We start from the raw sequence: 25416 nt of genomic DNA, 5'->3' as shown, positions 1-25416 counted from the left end.
AGTTACAATTAAATGAAGGTATATTAGACAGCCAACGGAAGGCAGGCTGTCCAGAGCAGCGAGAGCTCACTCAGTCTTGTAACCTACTCCGACCGAAAGGCGAGAGCCGACTCTCACAAGAGCACCCGTACAAGCCGAACACAGAACCTTGCCGCCCCCACGATAGTGGCCGTGGTTAAACGTTCCAATCAGCAACTCGGAAACCGGCGGAAAATTCCACTCTATTGCCGACGCAGTGCTATTCCACCAATGGAGATACTTGGCGCCAATTTCTGCGCCGATTTTGCTACGTCACGGAGTTATCCCCTGAGCAAGCCAATCACAGTTACGATTTTGCAGAAAACGCGGGAATTTGCCCACCAAGACTGCCTGGGAACACAAGTCATTCCCACGCCTCGCTGGTAGCCCGCCAGAAAGTGTTTTCACTAAGTTTCTGCAAAGTAACGGAATCTCTAGCCCCAGCCGCTCCTTCAGTCCCCTGTGGGTGTGTCGCCCCCACTCTTATGACAATGTCGGCGTCTGGAAAGCATCCATTCGACTCCCTCACACCTGTCGGCTTAACACATCCAAGATCAGCAGAACTCGCCTGTCACCGGACTACCCGGGTGACCAGAGACGCTGCGTGGGAAGTCCGCGTGTGAACGAATAGCGACTTTTCACCACATGCAATTAGAGAGGAAAATCGAATTACTCAGAGTTAGATAGAAATATGAGGGGGGCGCTCATGCCACCTCTCACAAGAATAGATTGTTCTCGGTCGTTGTGACTGTCCATTCGATTTCTGCTAAACTTCAGGAGTCTAGTGTGTGTTCAGTGGAAATAGTTAACCGGACTTAAAACAAAGCGATACAAATTCCGCACCTTGCCATAGGTAAGTCACAGTTTCGCAGTGGTCAAAAGAGATCCCATGGAAGTGCTTCAGCGAATGTTTCTTGCCCTTCGAAAGTATGCAGTTGTAATAAGGAAACGTATTCGAATTTAACCAAAGTACATTCTTCTTTCTCATCTTACTCTGTTCCAACAGCAACGTTAGTTCTAAACGTAAAACCAAAGTGTGTGAATATCAAACATTCTTTTGAATAATGAGGAACGATCACAACGTGTTATTTGTTTGGAGATTTTAACTAACGATAGCTAGAAGCCTGTAAAACTAGAGACACACCTGCAAACAAAACGTCCAGGCCATATACATAAACACATCGAATTTTTGAAGCATTGTGAACAAAAATAAAAGGAAATGTTTGATTTCTCGAAAAACAGGAATCAGTTCTTAAGAAATACCTAAGAGCATTCCTACAAAATTAAATCACCACACATTACTGGTGAGAAAATTGCAAAATTATGCAAGGAAAAATGTTTGTAGAGAGACTGAAGTCGATATCACTCTCGCTTGATATCGTTGCTCGTCGTATTCATGCAATGCTGACATGAGAAATCAATGCTTTCACGTTTTCATGAGCCCGAATTTCGCTCTGCAACCTAATGACAGTGCAATACTGGAAATCTTTCAAGCATCTTGTTTTTGTACGCTGCTATTATGAAAATAAAATGCACGAGGACTTCGTAATTTGTAAACCTCTGGACGGGAGAGCTACAGTCGGAGACGTTTTCTTTATTCTGAATTCCTTTCTTGTTGACAACAATCTGTCACGGACAAATTGTGTTGGTGCATGTACCGATGTGGTAGCAGCATTTAGTGAAATTAAGAGCGGTCGCAGCCAGTTTCATATCTCCTGTTAATTTTGTTGTCTCCATTGGTGAAACATACTTTGTAATGCAACGTTTATGAACCACTTACAAAATATTAAGTACGGCAAACAGAATAAAGTTGAAGAGACATCCAGTGCCTATATCACTACGCCGCTAATTGCACAAAGAATGAGTGGAGACACTGGGATAAATATGGAAGAAGTAAGTTGTATCTTGGTCCGAAAATACCGTGTAAGTCATCGCCATTCCTCACTTGTATTTTTTACAGTATTATTCCGTTTACCAAAACATGTCCAAAGCTCTGGGAGGGAACTTAAATCGATTACGTGGCTATCGTCTGTCTGGATACCGTTACTGAAGCAGATGTAGGGCGGGATGCATAAAACGTCGTTGTAGGGGCAGCTCAATCGCCATGTACATGTTTTGAAAAAAATTTTCATGAACAGTTTGTCCCTCCTGGTCAGACGATCAATACGGAGTCGTATCACGGTGTTCTAAGACGTTTGAGGGAGGATATGAAGATAAAATTTTCGCAGTACTGGTGTACCAACGACTGGGCACTCTAACATGACAATGCACTGTCACTTACAGCCCACAGTAGTCAGGAATTTTTGACTAAAAACAATATTGCAGTTTCCAGAATGAATTTTCCACTCTGAAGCGGAGTGTGCGCTGATTTGAAACTCCTTTAAAAAAAAAAAAAAACACTCCGTCTGCAGGCCATGAGTGGCCTACCGGGACCATCCGACCGCCGTGTCATCCTCCGTGGAGGATGCGGATAGGAAGGGCGTGTAACTGTGACTGTCTCATGTCACCGCAATATACTTTTTTCCAGGAGTACCAGTCCCGCAAGTTTCGCAAAAGAACTTCTGTGAAGTTTGGGAGGGAAGAGAAGCACAGCTGTAAGGAGAGGTTGTGGATCGTGCGTGGGTAGCTCTGCTAATGGAGCACTTGCCCAAGAATAATAAAGGCCCCGAGTTCGAGTCTCGGTTTGGCATACAGTTTTAATCTGAAAGGGAGTTTAATATTACACTTGTCCTTCACCTGCTGCAACTGCTACGCCTAGCACTGTGTGGCTTCTGTTCCGCAAGATGAAAATCCAGTTAAAGGGGCGAAGATTTGACACAGTTGGAGGAGATTCAAGCGGAATCGTAGAACAAGCTGGACACCCTTACAGAGAAAGAGTTCAAGGTAAATTCAGAAAGTAGCAGAAATCTTGGTATTCACTGCATATGGTGTCCATAATTAAGCCCTGTGTAAAAATTTGAACAGCATATTGCTAACGCAGTGGTAAACGTCATGGAAAAATTAACAAAAATTTGCCTAATAAAAAATATTCAAATGTGTTTGAAATCTTATGGGACTCAACTGCTAAGGTCATCAGTCCCTAAGCTTACACAATACTTAACCTAAATTATCCTAAAGGCAAACACACACCCATGCCCGAGGGAGGACTCGAAACTCCGCCGGGATTTGCCTAATAGATGGCACTGTAAGCGTAAGGACATAAGCACATCGAGCCAGGTGGCGCAGTGGTTAGCACGCAGGACTCGCATTCGGGAGGACGACGGTCAAAACCCTCGTCGGGCCGCCCTAATTTAAGTTTTCCGTGATTTCCTTAAATCATTCCAGGCAAGAACCGGGATGGTTCCTTCGAAAAGGCACTGCCTACTTCCTTCCCCATCCTTCCATAATCCGATTGGACCGATGGCCTTGCTGTTTGTCCCCTTCCCCCCAAAACAACCAACCAACCAACATACGTACCAACAGATGCGCGGTGAACAGCTGTTCCTCAGTTTGCGTTCGAGACCTCCAATATGGCTGGTTCCATGAAGGATCGCACGATGCTGGTAAAGTTCTTTTACAAGAACGGTGACTGTGCGCCTGTAGCTCTGCAGAAGTTCCGGGTACTCAAGGATATGGAAAAAAAAAGACATTAGTCCGATGTCTACTAGGACTCTGGAGAAAATTATTGCAGAATTCGAAAAGACAGGTTCCTTTGAAGTGCATTGTGGCAGAGGGAGGAAAGCAGTTGATACGACGTATGTCGAAGATGTGGCCACAATATTGTAGGAGGGGTCGAGCGGTGGTGCACAAATATGCAGTACACTGGGAATTGCCCGGACGTTGAACATAACCGCGAGTAAAAGTGCATAAAATGCTACTAAATATCGTGCATTGCTATCCGTACAAAATCACCCATGTGCAGCAGAGGCTTCCTGCTGACCTGCCAGCAAGGCACACGTTCGCTCTGGGATATCTTGTTCTCATGGAAGTGGACAATGAATGGGATGGAACATTCTGTGGACAGACGAAGCCCATTTCCAACTCCAACGACAACACAGTACGCAGAATTGCAGAATTGACCAAGGGTAAACCAGCACGCAGATCGGCTGCAACCTCTTCATTCCTCAGAGTTGACTGTTTGATGCGGGTTGGCGGCATCGTTTGCCGCTGGGCCGTATTTTTGCGAAGAGATGAGTGCTGCAGGTCCTGTTCCTTGTACCTACACTGGTAAATGCTATGAGAGTCTTTGGCACATCAACTTCATTCCGAACCGTCAACAGCGTGGATGTGTGGGTAGGATCTTTGTTACGCAACATGTCGCTCCTCTGCACACTGCATAGCCAATAAAGCGGCTGTTGAGGACACATTTCGGAAATCCTAGAATTTTTTTTTAGTCCTCTGACTGATTTGACGCGACCCGCCACGAAGTCCTGTCATCTGCCAACCTCTTCATCTCAGAGTAGCATTTGCAACCTACGTCCTACATTATTTTCTGAATGTATTCCAATGTCTGTCTTCCTCTGCAGCTGCGTCTGTACCATGGAAGATATTCCCTGATGTCTTAACAGATGTCCTATCTTCCTGTCCTTTCTCCTTGTGTTTTCCGCATTTGCCTAAGTAGCAGAATTTCCTAACTTCATTTGCTTCATGACCATCAATCCTGATGTTATGTTTCTCGCTGTTCGCATTTCTGATACTTCTCGTTACTTTCGTCTTTCTTCGATTTACTCTCAGTCCATGTTCTGTACTCATTACACTGTCCATTCCATTCACCAGATCATGTAGTTCTTCTTCATTTTCACTCAGGATAGCAATGCATCAGCGAATCGTATCTTTGATATCCTTTCACCTTGAATTTTAATTTCTCTCCTGAACTCTTCTTTTATTTGCATCATTGCTTCTTCGATGTACAGATTGAATAGCAGGGCGAAAGACTACATCGCTGTCTTACACCATTTTTAATCCGAACACTTCGTTCTTGGTCGTCCAGTCTTGGTTGTCGTACGTATTATACACTAATGCCCATTAAAATTGCTACACCACGAAGGTGACGTGCTACAGACGCGAAATTTAAACGACAGGAAGAAGATGCTGTGATATACAAATGTTTAGCTTTTGAGAGCATTCACACAAGGTTGGCGCCGGAGGCGACACCTACAACGTGCTGACATGAGGAAAGTTTCCAACCCATTTCTCATACAGAAACACCAGTTGACCGGCGTTGCCTGGTGAAACGTTGTTGTGATGCCTCGTGTAAGGAGGAGAAATGCGTACCATCAAGTTTCCGACTTTGATAAAGGTGGGATTGTAGCCTATCGCGATTGCGGTTTGTCGTATCGCGACACTGCTGCTCACTTTGGTCGAGATCCAATGACTGTTAGCAGAATATGGAATCGGTGGGTTGAGGAGGGTAATACGGAACGCCGTGCTGGATCCCAACGGCCTCGTATCACTAGCAGTGGAGATGACAGGCATCTTATCGGCACGGCTGTAACGGATCGTGCAGCCACGTCTCGATCCCTGAGTCAACAGACGGGGACGTTTGCAAAACAACAACCATCTGCACGATCAGTTCGACGACGTTTGCAGCAGCATGGACTATCAGCTCGGAGACCATGGCTGCGGTTACCCTTGATGCTGCATCACAGACAGGAGCTCCTGCGATGGTGTACTCAACGACGAACCTGGGTGCACGAATGGGAAAACCGCATGTTGCAGGTCCTGTATGGGCCTTTCTGCATACAGAAAATGTTTGACTGCTGCCCTGGCCAGCACATTCTCCAGATCTCTCATCAACTGAAAACGTCTGGCCAATGGTGGCCGAGCAACTGGCTCGTCACAATACGCCAGTAACTACTCTTGATGAACTGTGGTATCGTGTTGAAGCTGCATGGGTAGCTGTACCTGTACACGCCATCCAAGCTCTGTTTGACTCAATGCCCAGGCGTATCAAGGCCGTTATTACGGCCAGAGGTGGTTGTTCTGGGTACTGATTTCTCAGGATCTATGCACCCAAATTGCGTGAAAATGTTATCACATGTCAGTTCTAGTATAATATATTTGTCCAATGAATACCAGTTTATCATCTGCATTTCTTCTTGGGGTAGCAATTTTAATGGCCAGTGGTGTATATTAGAGATGGGCAAAACTGTTCTTTTCAGAGATTGGATCAGAACTGTTCACTCCCTGAAATGAATTAGCTGTTTTTCATGACTCACCACTCATTTACAAAAGAAAATAAATGAAAGGCACATTGCCCTTTAAACTTGGTTTATTCCAGTACTATACCTGTATTTTGATCTTATTTGATCCTATTTTGAAGTAACATAGATAATGAGTAAGAATTTTGTATTGTTTATTGAAATTTCCACGATATGACAAAGTTTTTGATTATTGATTTATTTTGCACTAGCGTGGTTTTTTGGGTGATCGGAAAATGTTGTAACTTGAGATTTACATTAACAATATATTTGGCTATAATGTATTAAAATTTCATTAACCTCATACAAATACATCGCAAGCCATATATTTTTCCTTTCGAAGACGCCTAAAATCGCAAAATCCGTACCAGAATAAGAAAAAAAAATATAAATTTGACTGTAAAACGAAAGTGCTGCATATAGCCTTACGCAGAATAAAACAAGGAAAATATTGGTGTATCACATTTTGCGATACGTTTATCGGTTCGCTCGTAATTAAAGCGTAAATTCGAGTGTCCATAATAAAAATCCTATAGTAAGAGTAGTCATCAGGAACCTAATCTAATCAGTTTAAACAAATAAAAATAAAATAAAAACAATTGATGTATACATAACATAATAATGTAATATACATAGCGGTATTACTATGAAGAACAATATCCAGTGGGGGCAAACTCCGATGCAGAGGCGCTGAGTCGAGCAGGTCGAGCCGCGAGCTGTATTACTGCGTGAGCTGAGACCGCAGAGACCAGAGTGACACCAGAGTCGCTTTGCTCGACGCTCTGGCTAGAGTCGAGACGGTGGGGTGAGCGTTGAGCGGGCGAGTTCCGAGGGTGGGTGGAGCTCACCCGCTCCGAGACAAAAATTAATCGTCCGCTCCCTTGCGAGCAGGTTTTTGCAAGTAGTTCCTATGTTATCCGCTAGGTGGCTCTCTGTCCTGTTGCTGGCATCAACTGCCCAGAGGGCAGGACGTGCGACTGAAACGATCGCCGACAGAGTGCGATGCGAAGTTAAGCTGCGCCAGACACTGCACAGTGCACACGGCAGACGACGCACAGAGACGGCCCGGCATATGTGAAACACAAAATCCAATGGGGCACTGCACAATGCAGGCAGCCAAGGTAGAAGCAGGGCAGAGGCCGGCGCTGGCTGTGTTGTGTGGCGTGCACTGTGCTCTGACCAGCAGAGGCGCTGCTGATATGCTCCGTCTCTCTCTCTCTCTCTCTCTCTCTCTCTCTGCCTGGGAAACGTTTGGAGCTACCGTTCTTTTTTTCTGAATCACTGATTGTTCACTCCTTTGAAAGATTGAACTCTATGAATTAGTTCAAGAGCGGATCCCCCATCTCTAGTGTATATTACGCGTCCTTCCCTATAACTTAGCATTACTTTTCTCAGAATCATATTGTATTTTACGCGTCCCTCCTTATAATTTAACCTTGTTTTTCTCAGAATTTCGAATATCGTGCACCATTTGACACTGTCGAACGCTTTTTCCAGGTCGCCAAATTGTATGAACGAGTCCTCATTTTGCTTTAGTTTTGCTTCCATTATCAACCGCAACGTCAGAATTGCCTCTCTGGTGTCTTTACTTTTCCTAAAGCCAAACTGATCGTCTTCTAGCACATCCTCAATTTTCTTTTCCATTCTTCTGTATATTATTCTTATCAGCAACTTGGATGTATGAGCTGTTAAGCCGATTATGCGCAAATTCTCGCACTTGTCGGCTCTTGCAATCTTCGTTATTATGTAGAAGATATTTTTCCGAAAGTGAGGTGTATGTCACCGGACTCATATATTCTACACATCAACGAGAATACTCGTTGTATTGCCACGTACCCCAATGATTATAGAAATTCTGATGTGATGTTATCTATTCCTTCTGCCTTATGTGATCTTAAGTCCTCCAAGCTCTCTTACATCTTGTTTCTAATATTGGATCCCCTATCTCTTCTAAATCGACTCCTGTTTCTTCTTTTATCATATCAGACAAATCTTCCCCCTTATAGAGGGCTTCAATGTACTCTTTCTACCTATCCGCTCGCTCCTCTGCATTTAACAGTGGAATTCCCGTTGCACTCTTAATGTTATCACTCTTGCTTTTAATTTCACCAAATGTTCTTCTGACTTTCCTATATGTGGCGGAAGTCCTTCCACAATAATTTCTTTTTCGATTTCCTCACATTTTCCATGCAGCCATTTCGTCTTAGCTTCCCTACAATTCCTATTTGTTTCATTCCTCAGCGAACTGTATTTTTGTATTCCTGAATTTCCCTGAACATTTTTATAATTCCTTCTGTCATCGATCAACTGAAGTATTTCTTCTGTTAGCCATGGTTCCATCGCAGTTACCTGCTTTGTACCTATATTTTCTTTCCAACTTCTGTAAGTGCCGTTTTCAGAGATTCCCATTCCTCTTCAAATGTCATGCTTACTGAGCTATTTGTTCCTGCCGTATCTAGAGCCTTAGAGAACTTCAGGCATATCTCGTCATTCCTCAGTGCTTCCGTATCCCACTTCTTTGGGTATTGATTCTTCCTGACTAATCTCCTAGAATTATCAGGCGTCATTTCCCTACAGCCTGGCCGTCCACATCACCTGATCTTAATCCGTGTGACTTCTGGCTGCCGGGTTATCTGCAGGAAGTTCCGCTCAGTGGCCCAATTACGAACGTAGCTGAATTGAAGGCACACATCGCGCAACGAGTTTTGAACGTAACCCACGTGACACTCAGATCTGTTGTGGAACATGCTGTTCCTCGATATCAACTTGTGGCAAGAAACGGCAGACAGTATGCTGAAGATGTCTTGCGCCAATCTCCTGACGATTAGAAACCGATGTAATTTTGCTTTTTACACAATTTTTGGCCCCATGACAATTAAAAACCGATGCCGTTTTGCTATTTATCCGGAGTTTTGGCGTCAGGATAGTTAAAAACCGATTTTTTTCCATCCTATATTGTACGATGTTGGCGCGTTAGGTGGGGTTACCTAACTAACAATGCCACAACTGTTGACTGCCAAACCTTTGCAGCCATACACGTTGCACAGAACGGGTAGTGTAATGTGCAACTCAAACGAGAGCCGTCGTATTGCTATTCATCCGTCATTTGTAGCCGACCCCACTTACGTTAAGACGCTTACAGCGCCATCTATTGCTAAAATCTTCTTTAAATTTTGTTTTGAGCCATGACGTTTACCACTGCGGCGTCAATAACGTGCTGTTCAAGTCTGACGTCATTCTGAGCAGTGGTTCTCTTTCTACAGTGTTTTGAACCAGGAACTTTAGTTTTGGACACCCTGTAGCTTTTGGATATTACCTGTCTGTAAATTATTGTTAGAAGTGAAATAAGTGGTAAGTAACAGAAAAAGTCTTAGTGCGACAAACGATTGAATCTTTAATGTTCCGAATTGTAGTCTGAGACACACTTTGCCAATATTTTATTCCAGTTATTTTTACAATAGATCTGTACTCTACATAACAATAGACATTGCTCTTTAAAATTTTCAGAAAGTTTTAAATTTTTTGCTGCCACTTTTATCCATTTATCTTCGAGCTTCCTTGAAGTAAAAAGAAAGTTTTAATGTATTGTTGGATGAGAGACCTCGAAGGGAGAATTCAGTCATGTAATCAGAAACAGTCTTCTTCCGCCCCTCTGAATGTCTCTTTTCCTCTCGTTCTATAAGAGCTATGTTTTAGAAGTATCTGCCGAGTGTAGGTAGCTGTAGTCGGTGTGTGTTTAAGTTGGTATCAAGCTTGTGTTGAATTATGATGATAGACAGGAAAAGCTGGAAACCAGTGTCAGCACATAGTGTATACATCTTGAATGGCAGCAATGGGATCAGCGAGCTTAACGTTCCCATCCAAGGCAGAGGTTACCATCAACAGTGTCACGTGCCTTTCGTCCACAAGACACTGCAGACAGATTAGAAATTTAATCCACAACATTGACTTTTTTTCGCTGCAGTGGTTTCTCTGACATTCTTCTCCTCCTGCTCCACAGTAGCCCATCTTTCAACTTTCAGTAATGCCTTTGCTCAAAAACAGAGTCCTAAGAAATGCTGTGTCGTTGAACTTTTGATTTCATCAGTTATATTAATCGTTGTACCTTGGTTGGCATATTTCTACTGTAAATATGATGAAAAGCTAGCCACAGACTAATACATGTTTCTTATGGCTGCATTTGAAACCGTATGGAGAACAATAGCTCTTACTTCAGAGGAAATGCTTTGTACCAGTTGTACCAAATAGGTCTGTGTTCGTTACACATGCCACCAAACTTGGGAAGACCGGTAATTCTACATTATACATCAGAAAGTTCAGACACTTCGTTGAATGTCTATTTCGTAAAGAACAGTGAGATGACTGTACATCATAAACGTAGTAACCTTGAACATCGTCTACTGTACTAGAAGCATTGACTCGTTGGTCTTATTGTTAATGTGCAGGTGTTTGTAAACACATCTATAACTTCTATGCACAGTACAGCAGGCCACCTATATCAAATTTCCGGGCATGACTTCCGATTCGGCACACAATTTTAATCTACCAGAGCGTTTTAAAAACACTCCAAACTGCACTAAGGGTTTCATTCAAAAAATGGTTCAAATGGCTCTGAGCACTATGGGACTTAACTTCTGAGGTCATCAGTCCCCTGGAACTTAGAACGACTTAAACCTAACTAACCTAAGGACATCACACACACATCCATGCCCGAGGCAGGATTCGAACCTGCGACCGTAGCGGTCGCGCGGTTCCAGACTGTAGTGCCTAGAACCGCTCGGCCACGCCGGCCGGCCAAGGGATCCATTCTGGTACTTCTTTATCACTTATAACGAACTAAGAATTAGATGCTGAGTCTCGGTGATAAACTTATGTCTTTTGTTAACTGTCTACCAACGACCTGCTCTAATTTAGAAGCTTAGTGTAATTAACGGTATGAATCTCTGTATTCGAACTGCGGCCTTCACTTACTACTACGTGATAGACTGAAGCAGATACAACTACAAAAAACGTCAATGTAGCCCTTGTAAATGGAATTATAACTTCCGAAAGGCGTTGAACAGAATCGCATCGAAAAAGGTGTCACAGTGGTTAGAGCAATAGACGAGCGTTCGGGAGGACGACGGTTCAAATCAGCGTGTGGCCATCCATGTTAAAATTTTCCGTAATTTCGTTAAATCGTTCCAGGGAAATGCCAGGATGGTTCCTTTCAAACTGCTCGGCCGAATTCCTTCCCCATCCTTGAAACATTCTGAACTTGTGCTCCGTGTCTAATGACCTCGATATGGACGGGTCGTCAAACCCTAATCTTCCTCGCTTCATGAACTAGAAAAAAAAAAAATATCTTGGCTGATGACGGCCTATCACTAACAAAATTATTTCTTGCTCTTCATCATATTTTTTGTACTGTGCTCTCTGCAAAAGTTCGTGAAAATCGACGTTTCTCAATGTCGGAGTTGTCTACTGGTTTTCCACAGATTTCTAAGACTCTCTTGTACGAGATAGTGACAGCAAGATTGGGTTACCGTAAGTTCTGTGCACGATGGGTGCCCAAAATTCTTACCGACCACCACAAAACTCAAAGAATGGCCTCTGCATTAGACTTTGTCACGTTATGAGGACGAAGGAGAACCATTGTTAAACAGAATCGTGACCGGTGACGAAACCAGGATTAAGTACGTGAACCCTGAGACAAAAGAACAATCAAAGATGTGGGCACATTCAAATTCGCCTACCAAACCAAGAAAAGCCTCGCAAGATTTTTCTGCCGGAAAACTGATGGCAACGGTGTTTTGGGATGCCAAAGGGGTGTTGTTGGTTGAATTCATGGAACGTGGTACGACCATTAATCAAGACGTGTACTGTGAAACAATAAAAAAGTTGCGACGGGCTATACAGAACAAACGCCGTGGTATGCTGACTTCCGGTATCGTTTTTTTGCACGATAACGCCCGTCCTCACTCTGCTCGCAGAACAACGGCCCTTCTTGAGTCCTTCAAGTGGGACGTTATCAACCATCCACCTTACAGCCCAGACCTGGCGCCAAGTGATTATCACCTCTTCCTGCATTTGAAGAAATGGCTCGGGTCACAGCGGTTTGATGACGACGAAGAGCTCAAAGATGCGGTCACAGGCTGGCTCCAGGCACAAGCGGGTGATTTTGATGCAGAAGGAATTTCAAAGCTTGTGAAGACATACGATAAGTGCCTCAATCGCTATGGAGACTATGTAGAAAAATAGTGCAAAGATGTAGTTGTAAGATGTATATATTAAAACATTTTTATTTAACTTGGTGTATTTTTTTAAATCAACCGGAGGTTACTTTCTGAACGGCCCTCGTACATACATACTCGTCAGAATTATTCTCTAGTACCATTTCGATGGGAATTCTGTAAGAGACAACAAAAGACTTGGAAGAGCAGTTGAACGGAATGGATGGTGTCTTGAAGGGAGGATATAAGATGAACATCAACAAAAGCAAAACGAGGATAATGGAATGTAGTCCAATTAAGTCGGGTGATGTTGAGGGTATTAGATTAGGAAATGAGACACTTAAAGTAATAAAGGAGTTTGGAAGGTAGGAGACGAGGTACTGGCAGAAGTAAAGCTGTGAGTACCGGGCGTGAGTCGTGCTTGGGTAGCTCAGTTGGTAGAGCACTTGCCCGCGAAAGGCAAAGGTCCCGAGTTCGAGTCTCGGTCGGGCACACAGTTTTAATCTGCCAGGAAGTTTCAAGGAGTTTTGCTATTTGGGGAGCAAAATAACTGATGATGGTCGAAGTAGAGAGGATATAAAATGTAGACTGGCAATAGCAAGGAAAGCGTTTCTGAAGAAGAGAAATTTGTTAACATCGAGTATAGATTTAAGTGTCAGGAAGTCATTTCTGAAGGTATTTGTATGGAGTGTAGCCATGTATGGAAGTGAAACATGGACGATAAATAGTTTGGACAAGAAGAGAATAGAAGCTTTCGAAATGTGGTGCTACAGAAGAATGCTGAAGTTTAGATGGGTAGATCACATAACTAAGGAGGAGGTACTGAATAGGATTGGGGAGAAGAGGAGTTTGTGGCACAACTTGACCAGAAGAAGGGATCGGTTGGTAGGACATGTTCTGAGGCATCAAGAGATCACCAATTTAGTATTGGAGGGCAGCGTGGAGGGTAAAAATCGTAGGGGGAGACCAAGAGATGAATACACTAAGCAGATTCAGAAGGATGTAGGTTGCAGTAGGTACTGGGAGATGAAGAAGCTTGCACAGGATAGAGTAGCATGGAGAGCTGCATCAAACCAGTCTCAGGACTGAAGACCACAACAACAACAACAACAACAACCATATTTCAAAAGTTTCTATTCTCTCCTTGTCTGAACAGCTTATCGTCTAATTTTCACTTTCGTACATGGCTACCCTCTTAAGTAAATACTTTCAGAAAGCACTTCCTAACACACTGCTCTTTTTCAAATATCCTTTTCTTCCTATAGCCAGTCTGTGTTTTATGTAATTTCTGCTTCAGTCATCATCAGTTATTTTTCTGCCCAAATAGCAGAACTAATCTACTTTTAGGAACTTATTTCCTAATATAATTCTCTCAGCACTGGCTGATTTGATTTCACAAAATTCCAATCCAGAGCACCGTAGCTGGCTACCATTTGTAATAATCATGCCATTAAGACATATTTTGCACTGCGGGCTCCAAAGAACAATAGTCATTCCAGTATAGTTGCTTTACTTTTATTCATATTCATCTTATATCGTCCATTCATTGTACTGCTATTCCAAATCCTTTACTGACGCTGACAGAATTACAGTGTCATCGCTAAACCTCAAAAATCTATATTTTTTTCTGCCTCAACTTTAATCCCTCTCCAAATTTTTCTTTGGTTTGCGTTACTGTTTGCTCTATGTACAGCTCGAATAACATCGGGGATAGGCTACAAACCTGTCTCACTTCTCTCTCTTTCGTGCCCTTCGACACTAAGAACTGCCGTATGGTTACTGTACAATTTGTAGATAACCTCGCGCTCCCTGTATTTTATACCCACTATCCTTTACATATGAAAGTAAAGGCTAGTTACTAATGCCAATTGCTTTAAATGTAAGTACACCTCTGTCCGTATGTACGTGACTTGCTATACGTATTCATTACACTGTGGCATCCACAGCTGCTCATAGTTGTCACGGCCAGGTGTATTTCAACTTATGAACATAAAATTATAAGTACTGGCAGGAGGTAACGCTGGATCTACCTGTCGTCGGTCAGTGACGTAGTCTAAGGAAAGAATTTTTTTTTTGTATGCTTCAGTTTCTTATATGTCCATAACGTATATTATGCTTAAGAACCGTGTACAATTAACTTAGTTTCTAGTCTTTTTACTCTTTTCTCGATTTGATTCTTGTTAATGATGTACGGAATAAAACTATGAAGTGCAAACACGTCAGAATGTAATGTGTTCTATAATTCGTATCAAACAGGCAATTGGGTTTCCTGTTGTTGTTGTTGTTGTGGTCTTCAGTCCTGAGACTGGTTTGATGCAGCTCTCCATGCTACTCTATCCTGTGCAAGCTTCTTCATCTCCCAGTACCCACTGCAACCTACATCCTTCTGAATCTGCTTACTGTATTGATCTCTTGGTCTCCCTCTACGATTTTTACCCTCCACGCTGCCCTCCAATGCTAAATTTGTGATCCCTTGACGCCTCAAAACATGTCCTACCAACCGATCCCTTCTTCTAGTCAAGTTGTGCCACAAACGTCTCTTCTCCCCAATCCTATTCAATACCTGACAGTAATAATTTAACTTCACGGTTGAGACTATACTCCATGTCCACCCATGCTTATTAAATTAGATGAACTCTCTATGATAAAGAGGATAGACATCCTTTACCGCTTTTGCTGCAGATTTGTCAGTTGCAATATCTTACCATCTTTTGTTCCGTGATTTTATTTGTTACTGCAGTGATAATAATGAAGGTTTTATCTTGTTTGTACAGATAACGCAGCTAAAGATCGCCAGCAACCCGTTCGCGAAAGGATTCCGGGACTGCGATCCGGACGACTGGTAAGTACTTTGCGAAGCAAACGTACAGGACGGATTTCCTCCTATGCCGTCATCATCTGACATTCTTTTAGTTCGAATTAGTTGTTATCATACTGTGGCACTCGCAACATGTTTGATGGTGTGTTAGTCTCAAACATATGACTTTTAAATCAACAGTATAATGGTGAAAAGCCGATAAGAACGGAATGGTCTCCTATCAGGTTTCATCAACATCTTTTGGAATCAAGGTGTGTTGCAAACGGCTCTAATGGAATGTCCGAGCAATCGGACTCGTCAAATGTAGAAACCACGACCGAGATAAACAAGAGACCCACCCCAGTCGCGTTTGCTAACAACAAAAATAATTATATATACACTCCTGGAAATTGAAATAAGAACACCGTGAATTCATTGTCCCAGGAAGGGGAAACTTTATTGACACATTCCTGGGGTCAGATACATCACATGATCACACTGACAGAACCACAGGCACATAGACACAGGCAACAGAGCATGCACAATGTCGGCACTAGTACAGTGTATATCCACCTTTCGCAGCAATGCAGGCTGCTATTCTCCCATGGAGACGATCGTAGAGATGCTGGATGTAGTCCTGTGGAACGGCTTGCCATGCCATTTCCACCTGGCGCCTCAGTTGGACCAGCGTTCGTGCTGGACGTGCAGACCGCGTGAGACGACGCTTCATCCAGTCCCAAACATGCTCAATGGGGGACAGATCCGGAGATCTTGCTGGCCAGGGTACTTGACTTACACCTTCTAGAGCACGTTGGGTGGCACGGGATACATGCGGACGTGCATTGTCCTGTTGGAACAGCAAGTTCCCTTGCCGGTCTAGGAATGGTAGAACGATGGGTTCGATGACGGTTTGGATGTACCGTGCACTATTCAGTGTCCCCTCGACGATCACCTGTGGTGTACGGCCAGTGTAGGAGATCGCTCCCCACAGCATGATGCCGGGTGTTGGCCCTGTGTGCCTCGGTCGTATGCAGTCCTGATTGTGGCGCTCACCTGCACGGCGCCAAACACGCATACGACCATCATTGGCACCAAGGCAGAAGCGACTCTCATCGCGGAAGACGACACGTCTCCATTCGTCCCTCCATTCACGCCTGTCGCGACACCACTGGAGGCGGGCTGCACGATGTTGGGGCGTGAGCGGAAGACGGCCTAACGGTGTGCGGGACCGTAGCCCAGCTTCATGGAGACGGTTGCGAATGGTCTTCGCCGATACCCCAGGAGCAACAGTGTCCCTAATTTGCTGGGAAGTGGCGGTGCGGTCCCCTACGGCACTGCGCAGGATCCTACGGTCTTGGCGTGCATCCGTGCGTCGCTGCGGTCCGGTCCCAGGTCGACGGGCACGTGCACCTTCCGCCGACCACTGGCGACAACATCGATGTACTGTGGAGACCTCACGCCCCACGTGTTGAGCAATTCGGCGGTACGTCCACCCGGCCTCCCGCATCCCCACTATACGCCCTCGCTCAAAGTCCGTCAACTGCACATACGGTTCACGTCCACGCTGTCGCGGCATGCTACCAGTGTTAAAGACTGCGATGGAGCTCCGTATGCCACGGCAAACTGGCTGACACTGACGGTGGCGGTGCACAAATGCTGCGCAGCTAGCGCCATTCGACGGCCAACACCGCGGTTCCTGGTGTGTCCGCTGTGCCGTGCGTGTGATCATTGCTTGTACAGCCCTCTCGCAGTGTCCGGAGCAAGTATGGTGGGTCTGACACACCGGTATCAATGTGTTCTTTTTTCCATTTCCAGGAGTATATATATGCTGTTGTTTGTTGTTGTGGTCTTCAGTCCTGAGACTGGTTTGATGCAGCTCTCCATGCTACTCTATCCTGTGCAAGCTTCTTCATCTCCCAGTACCTACTGCAACCTACATCCTTCTGAATCTGCTTAGTGTATTCATCTCTTGGTCTCCCTCTACGATTTTTACCCTCCACGCTGCCCTCCAATACTAAATTGGTGATCCCTTGATGCCTCAGAACATGTCCTACCAACCGATCGCGTCTTCTGGTCAAGTTGTGCCACAAACTTCTCTTCTCCCCAATCCTATTTAGTACTTCCTCATTAGTTATGTGATCTACCCATCTAATCTTCAGCATTCTTCTGTAGCACCACATTTCGAAAGCTTCTATTCTCTTCTTGTCCAAACTATTTATCGTCCATGTTTCACTTCCATACATGGCTACACTCCATACAAATACTTTCAGAAATGACTTCCTGACACTTAAATCTATACTCGGTGTTAACAAATTTCTCTTCTTCAGAAACGCTTTCCTTGCCATTACCAGTCTACATTTTATATCCTCTCTACTTCGACCATCATCAGTTATTTTGCTCCCCAAATAGCAAAACTCCTTTACTACTTTAAGTGTCTCATTTCCTAATCTAATTCCATCAGCATCACCCGACTTAATTCGACTACATTCCATTATCCTCGTTTTGCTTTTGTTGATGTTCATCTTATATCCTCCTTTCAAGACACTGTCCATTCCATTCAACTGGTCTTCCAAGTCCTTTGCTGTCTCTGACAGAATTACAATGTCATCGGCGAACCTCAAAGTTTTTACTTCTTCTCCATGGATTTTAATACCTACTCCGAATTTTTCTTTTGTTTCCTTTACTGCTTGCTCAATATACAGAATGAATAACATCGGGGAGAGGCTACAACCCTGTCTTACTCCCTTCCCAACCACTGCTTCCCTTTCATGTCCCTCGACTCTTATAACTGCCATCTGGTTTCTGTACAAATTGTAAATAGCATTTCGCTCCCTGTATTTTACCCCTGCCACCTTTAGAATTTGAAAGAGAGTATTCCAGTCAACATTGTCAAAAGCTTTCTCTAAGTCTACAAATGCTAGAAACGTAGGTTTGCCTTTCCTTAATCTTTCTTCTAAGATAAGTCGTAAGGTCAGTATTGCCTCACGTGTTCCAGTGTTTCTACGGAATCCAAACTGATCTTCCCCGAGGTTGGCTTCTATTATTTTTTCCATTCGTCTGTAAAGAATTCGTGTTAGTATTTTGCAGCTGTGGCTTATTAAACTGATTGTCCCGTAATTTTCACATCTGTCAACACCTGCTTTCTTTGGGATTGGAATTATTATATTCTTCTTGAAGTCTGAGGGTATTTCTTGAAGTCTGAGGGTATTTCGCCTGTTTCATACATCTTGCTCACCAGATGGTAGAGTTTTGTCAGGACTGGCTGTCCCAAGGCCGTCAGTAGTTCCAATGGAATGTTGTGTACTCCGGGGGCCTTGTTTCGACTCAGGTCTTTCAGTGCTCTGTCAAACTCTTCACGCAATATCGTATCTCCCATTTCATCTTCATTTACATCCTCTTCCATTTCCATAATATTGTCCTCAAGTACATCGCCCTTGTATAGACCCTCTATATACTGCTTGCATCTTTCTGGCTTCCCTTCTTTGCTTACAACTGGGTAGCCATCTGAGCTCTTGATATTCATACAAGTGGTTCTCTTATCTCCAAAGGTCTCTTTAATTTTCCTGTAATCAGTATCTATCTTACCCCTAGTGAGATAAGCCTCTACATCCTTACATTTGTCCTCTAGCCATCCCTGCTTAGCCATTTTGCACTTCCTGTCGATCTCATTTTTGAGACGTTTGTATTCCTTTTTGCCTGGTTCATTTACTGCATTTTTATATTTTCTCCTTTCATCAATTAAATTCAATATTTCTTCTGTTACCCAAGTATTTGTACTAGACCTCGTCTTTTTACCGACTTGATCCTCTGCTGCCTTCACCACTTCATTCCTCAAAGCTACCCATTCTTCTTCTACTTTCTAGTGTATTTCTTTCCCCCATTCCTGTCAATTGTTCCCTTATGCTCTCCCTATATATATACTATAATTATAATAATAAAAATTCAGAGGACACGTCTAAATTAGAAGTACGATAAAATTTTATTTCTACGTGCGGAGGGAGAGCAATGTTCACTATTTCTGCGATGTCCTAGGTAAACCACATCACACATTACAAACTGCAGTTGACGAAGCAATGGAATAAAAAATACAATATATGCAATTCAATGTCATAGTTTCAATTCAGTTAGCACGTAATGTAAGCAGTTCCTCTGTGTCATTTAAGACTGCACTGAGGTGAAAAAAGTGATGAGCTACCTGCTAATATCGTGTCTAACCTCCTTTTCCATTGCGTTGTGCAGCAGCTCGACGTGGCAGGACTCAAGTCGTTGGAAGTCCCCTGCAGAAATATTGAGCCATGCTGTCTCTATAGCCGTCGATATTTGCGAAAGCGTTGCCGGCGCTGGATATTGTGCACGAACCGACCTCTAGATTGTGTCCCACAAATGTTCGGTGGGATTCATGAATGGCAAATTGTGTGGCCAGATCATTTGCTCGAATTGTCCAGAATGTTCCTCAAAACAGTCGCGAACAATTACGGCTCGGTGACATGGCGCATTGTCATCCACAAAAATTCCATCGTTGTTTGGCAATATGAAGTCCATGCATGGCTGAAAGTTGTCTCCAAGTAGCCGAACATAGCCATTTCCAGTCAATGATTGCTTCAGTAGTACCAGAGCACCCAGTCCATGCCATATGAACACAGCTGACACCGTTACGGAGTCACCACCAGCTTGCACAGTGCCTTGTAGACGACTTGGGTCCATGGCTTCGTCGGGCCTGCGTCACTTCTTAACCCTGTCATCAGCTCTTACCGAATGAAAGAGAGGCTCATCTGACCAGCTCACGATTTTCCAGTCTCCTCGGATTCAGTATAAACTCTCACGAGCCCAGGAGAGGCGCTGCAAGCGATGTCGTGATGTCAGCAGAGGCACCCGCGGCGGTCCTCTACTGCCGTAGCTCATCAACGCCACGTTTCGCTGCGTTCTCCTGACGGATACGTTCGTCGTACGTCCCACATTGATTTCTGCGGTTATTTGACACAATAGTGCTTGTCTGTTAGCACTGTCAAGTCTACACAAACACCGCCGCTCTCGACCGTTAAGTGAAGGCCGCCGGTCACTGCGTTGTCTTTGGTGAGAGGTAATGCCTGAGACCTGGTGTTCTCGACACACTCTCAAGACTGTGGATCTCGGAATATTGAACTCCCTAACAATCTCCGAAATGGAATATCCCACGCGTCTAGCTTCAATTACCATTCCTTATTCAAAGTCTGTTAATTCCCCTCATGTGGGCATAATCACGTCGGAAATCTTTTCAGATGAATCACCCGAGTGTAAATGACGTATCCGCCAATACCTCGTGTACGCGATACTACAGCCAGCTGTATACGTACATATCGCTGCCCCCTGACCTTCGCCGTCTTAAGAGTATTCCATTGTTTGAATAAGTTTTTCCTGTAGCAAAATCTATCCGTCCTTTTTAAGCAATCTTACGAAAACAGTCCGAACATCTCCAGAAATCTACCTCAAAATTTAAAAGCAGATGCTAAAAATGCGTGGTCGTCAACGTTTAGCAGTACAAAATTAGGTTGCAGATAAGATCGTCAAATTTATTACAAATGGCAATGAAAGTTTTAGGGGAAAAGTGACTAAAAAAAAACAATTTCTTTTGAGCACTGACCCATTACTAGTGAGAGCGTGCGCCCTATACTGACCAAGTGAAGACAGCTGAAGACGAAACGCTGGCGAGGCGAAGACTGTTCAGACACATGTTACAAACATGCGAGACTCCGCGCAAAGGACTGATTAACGCTGTGGAAGATTGTAGCCCTAGCAGTGAATCTTAACGTGAAGAAATCCCGTGCTACTATTGAAAAATATCCAATGTGACAGAGAAGGCAAGATGTGGCTTCCCGGTTACAAATTAACTACAGTGATTGTTTCTTCTCGTATAAAGTCAAAGAAACCTGTTTAAATGAGAATATGGTGATGACTTTGCGAAAACGAAACCGATAATGATCCCAACTTCTAGTTCGTGATAATCCTAACACTCTAGAGCTGCTACTTATACTCACAACTATCGTTGGTACGGTATGAGCAAGACTGTGACATCGTGGCTGGCTGCCATCAAGTTCGACGCTAGAATCACTCTTCCAAGAATCTCGACAACCAAACGACTTTAAAGTTATGTCAGCTCTTCAATGATGTGATTGTTTCTTGAGCTACTTTTGCATCACAGTCCCTCGAAAAGCTAAAAAACTGCACTCAAGTCTAGCCGCCCACTCTCTCTCTCTCTCCTGAATATGTAGCACGTCAGATCTGTGTTTCCATGTTTTTTGCGAAAGATGGAAGACGCTTATCAGCTGAATGCACTTCCCTTACCAAGTTACAAACCCCTGTCTTCTGCGAGCAGAGTTCTGACACCCGGAGTGAATGCTTTCAGCTCGGCCGTCCAAATTGGATACGTGCAATAAACTGCACAACACGTCATATGCCACTATGACACTGGCTGAGGCAAATTTCCCAAGACAGTGTGACAGCAGCTATACCTGTAGCTCCACCCACTCACTGTTCTGCGAAGGCCGCATTCCTTCGCTCCACTGGGTGCTACCTTCACTACGCCACTTCTGTGCCAAATCTGCAGGGCTCCTAAATTCTAAGGCTCATCCAGAAAAGCAATGAATATAGCTTGCACCAGTTTAAATTAAAGAATGTTAAAAGTGAGAAATGAAGTCACTGCATACAATCTCTGTAATCTCATTAATCCATCTAAACTTTTGTATTGAAAGATCCTGCCTAATTCAAACCAGTTCGATTTATTTATGAAAAGAGACGAGTCGAACGGATTGCTGCTCTTCTGTTGTATCTGCCGTGGTCGCTACGTGCTCTGAAATGACCTGCTGCATCTCCCCTCTCTTACTCCTCCTTGTGATTTACTCCCACAGCGCTGCATCAGGTGCGGTAATCAGTATGTTTACAAACTGGATGCGAGTAAAGCAGTTGCTTTAACTCTGTTAGTGATTGTCAAAGAATGGTGGAGACAATTGGAAGAAGATTCTGGACTTGTCGATGGCTTGGAAAATGCATTGCTGGTAGAGGAATACTACATGTACTGGGCAGCATTCTGAGATAATAGAATAAATTATTTGTTAATCGAAATTCCATCACATTTTCGGTTTTAATTGAATGTACTGACCTCAACAAAAGTTTGGAATATCGCAGAGTTTACCACAATGACTACTTATAATACGCCCATTCATGTTTGTACAATACCTAATTAACAAAGTAAACATAATTCATTCTGGAAACAAGAATGTTTTTGGTTAGTTACGAAAAATCATTACAAAACAAAGCAGGCAGTCTTCTAAGTGTACATCTCGAAAACTAAGACAGTAGAAAATTTTATCTCATATTGATGATTATCGGTTATTAAGATGTTGATGATTATCAGATTATTGAATATGTGCTCCCCGCACACACATGCGTTCTTCCACTCTTCGAGGCATTCTCTGGATGAGTTCATCAAGTTTACCTTGGGGTATGAGGTCCCAATCCTCAATGCAAACTTCAGGGACGCTTCTCAAGATTGTCAGGCGGCTATGGACGCTACTCAATGCCCACTTTCAACAGGTCCCATGCAACCTCGATTGCATTTATGTGTGGGGACTGTGTTGGCTAATGCATCTGGTTGATTTAGCGTCCTTGAAGATAGGATGCAGTCTTACGTTCTGGTCGACTAGGATGACGTTATCACCGACTTCACATCTGTAGGTAGGGCCTTGTAATCGTTTATAGCACCTCTTGGAGTACCGGAGACCAGTCAAATTGCCGCAGATGGGAATTACAGGCGTCCGCCGGCCCCATCATTACTGCCGCCCAGCACATTACAGTTCCAACTGCAAGCGGATGGACTGTCTGAACGTATCTGCGTTCCTGGTGTCGTGCAGCGCTTCTCAAAACCATAACACGTCTGGTGTCCGGCCACAAACCAGCAAACATGACAGTACTCCACTCTGCAATGATCCTATGTTGATGTGCAAGAGCCCAGGTCCTTCGACTGCACTGGTTCAGTGCTTAACTTCTCATTGGTCTTCTGGAATGAAGACCACCCTGATACAATGGTCTAAGCGCTGTTTGGTCTGAGATATGAATCCTTGTTGCCCGGGAGAAGTCATTTCCAATATTTCTGGCAGTTGATGTTGGGCGTCTTCGAGCCGACGGTTGGAGGAAAGATCCTGCGTTGGTGTTCTCATAGGAGGACGACCACTGCGAGGTCTATCATTCACATCTTCCGTCTGTCTGTACTATCTTCCCACCTCAGACACACCACTCTGAGTGGCATATAATCGATCCGCAACATCTTGCTGTCTACGGCCTACTGAAAGTGAAGCCACTACAGTGACTCTGTCAACGTGTTTTATGGCTCAACGTGGCATGTTACTGCAATGCTGAACACAAAAGTGAATGAAGGTGACGTTGATAGAGGCCAGCTCTTGGTGTGCCTCTGCGGCAGCGGTATGTTCAAATGACTGGGAAAGGGCCACCAAGCATGCCAGTAATAAACATCGTCCAGCGTATAGGCTTTAACTGCATAATTCGTCAAGTGCCTAGTTCAATGAGACCTCTAGTATGGTGAACTAGATTTTACGATAGTACTCCAAGGTTAAGGTGAGCAGTGTGGTTGAAATACAGCGTGTAATGTCAGTTTTCGCAGATAGTGCAGCAATTTATGGCTTTTTAATTGGCGTTATTACCTGTCACTTTAAAGATCACGCAATTCCCCAAGGTCAAGGTCAATGTGACCCCCTCCCCTCCCCTCCTACTTTTACAGGCAATTGAGTGACTGGGAAAAGCTGGTGGAAAAATGTCGGTAAAGAGTGTGGTCAATGACATCACTATCAAAAATGGCGGAGCAAAAGTGGCAGAAAAGTGGTGAACTCTGACATCACTATTGCAGATAGTTGGTGGCGCTGCAGTCGCTTAACCCCACCAATTAGCCGAAGCACCTTGCCCTAGTGGCCATTCGGCTTCAATGTTCTGCTCACCACAGCGGCAGCTATCAGACAATGACACGCCAGCTGCATCGGCAGAGATCAGGGGAGTAATGTCACATTCGAATGTAAGTTTTATTATTAACTAGTTCCTCTCAGTGTTCAGTGTATGTATATATGTTAATGTCACAAATACGTTTCCAGTTTTTCTTCTTTTACACAGCACTGTAGCCCCTGAGTCACCTCTAGCTGTCGCATTGTAGCCGGACACAGAACTGTTTGGGTGTCTATTGTCAGCATCAATAATTGAGTGCAGCAGCTCAGCAACGGCCTGACAGATCTATGTGCTCAGCTCACATAGCCATTAACATTTCCGTTGTCTACACCACTGCAGCAGCACACCGATGCCCCACCTAGTTTATTGGACTTCAGGTTCCCACCACTGCAGCAGCACCACCCACCCGACTTATCATCTGACTCTGAATCTGCACCACAGCAGTGGCAGCAGCACATGTCAGCAGGACGTAAAAGAAGTTTTCTTTCCTGACTTTGCTGTCACCAATGTCAACACCATTTGGCACGTGTTTACTATGGGGTACCTCGCCTGTTAATGTGACGTTATTCTCTGTAATGAACAATCTTAATACGTGTAAGAGTAAACATGTGGTTATCAGTAAGTCCTCTACTTAAGAGTTCGAGTCATTGGTAATGTTTGGAAATCCTCAATTTACTGGCATAAAGTTTGTACTTTCATCCCATTTATGTCAGAATTCCAAGAACGACAATTGTTCAACGTTCAAACAGTCATTTCTTACTGAGATGTCAAGCAGTATGTCTCGGGTAGTCGGCAAAAAACTTTATATTACATTGCAGTAATATACTGTCCGTTTGAATGTTACACAGTGTGGTTATCTCTGCAACATTCTGATATAATTGTGACCGTTCATAGGATGAAAAGACTACCTTCATGCAACTAAATTGCTACTACCAGAATGATGAGCTCATAATAGAGAACATGCCCACAATCGCCCTATTACTCCACTAATGCTCAAATTGCACGTTAAAGAGAACGGCACATTAATAGGTAAGGTTTGCAATCGTGATGTTGATGTTGGTAATAGTGGGAACTCATAGCCACGGAAGATGAGTTGGTTTACATCCTGCTGAGATGTATTGCAGGCATGCTCCCTCTGCTGCTGTGGCGTTGGAAAACTGATGTGTGCTAAGTCAGGTAGACTATTGGTGTGTAGACAGTGGAAATGTAAATGGCTGCGTGTCCT

This window comes from Schistocerca nitens, chromosome 9 (genome assembly GCF_023898315.1).
Source record: "Schistocerca nitens isolate TAMUIC-IGC-003100 chromosome 9, iqSchNite1.1, whole genome shotgun sequence".
Classification (NCBI taxonomy): Eukaryota; Metazoa; Arthropoda; class Insecta; order Orthoptera; family Acrididae; genus Schistocerca; species Schistocerca nitens.
The sequence above is the reverse complement of the archived record's forward strand: the minus strand, read 5'-3'. Positions refer to the sequence as shown.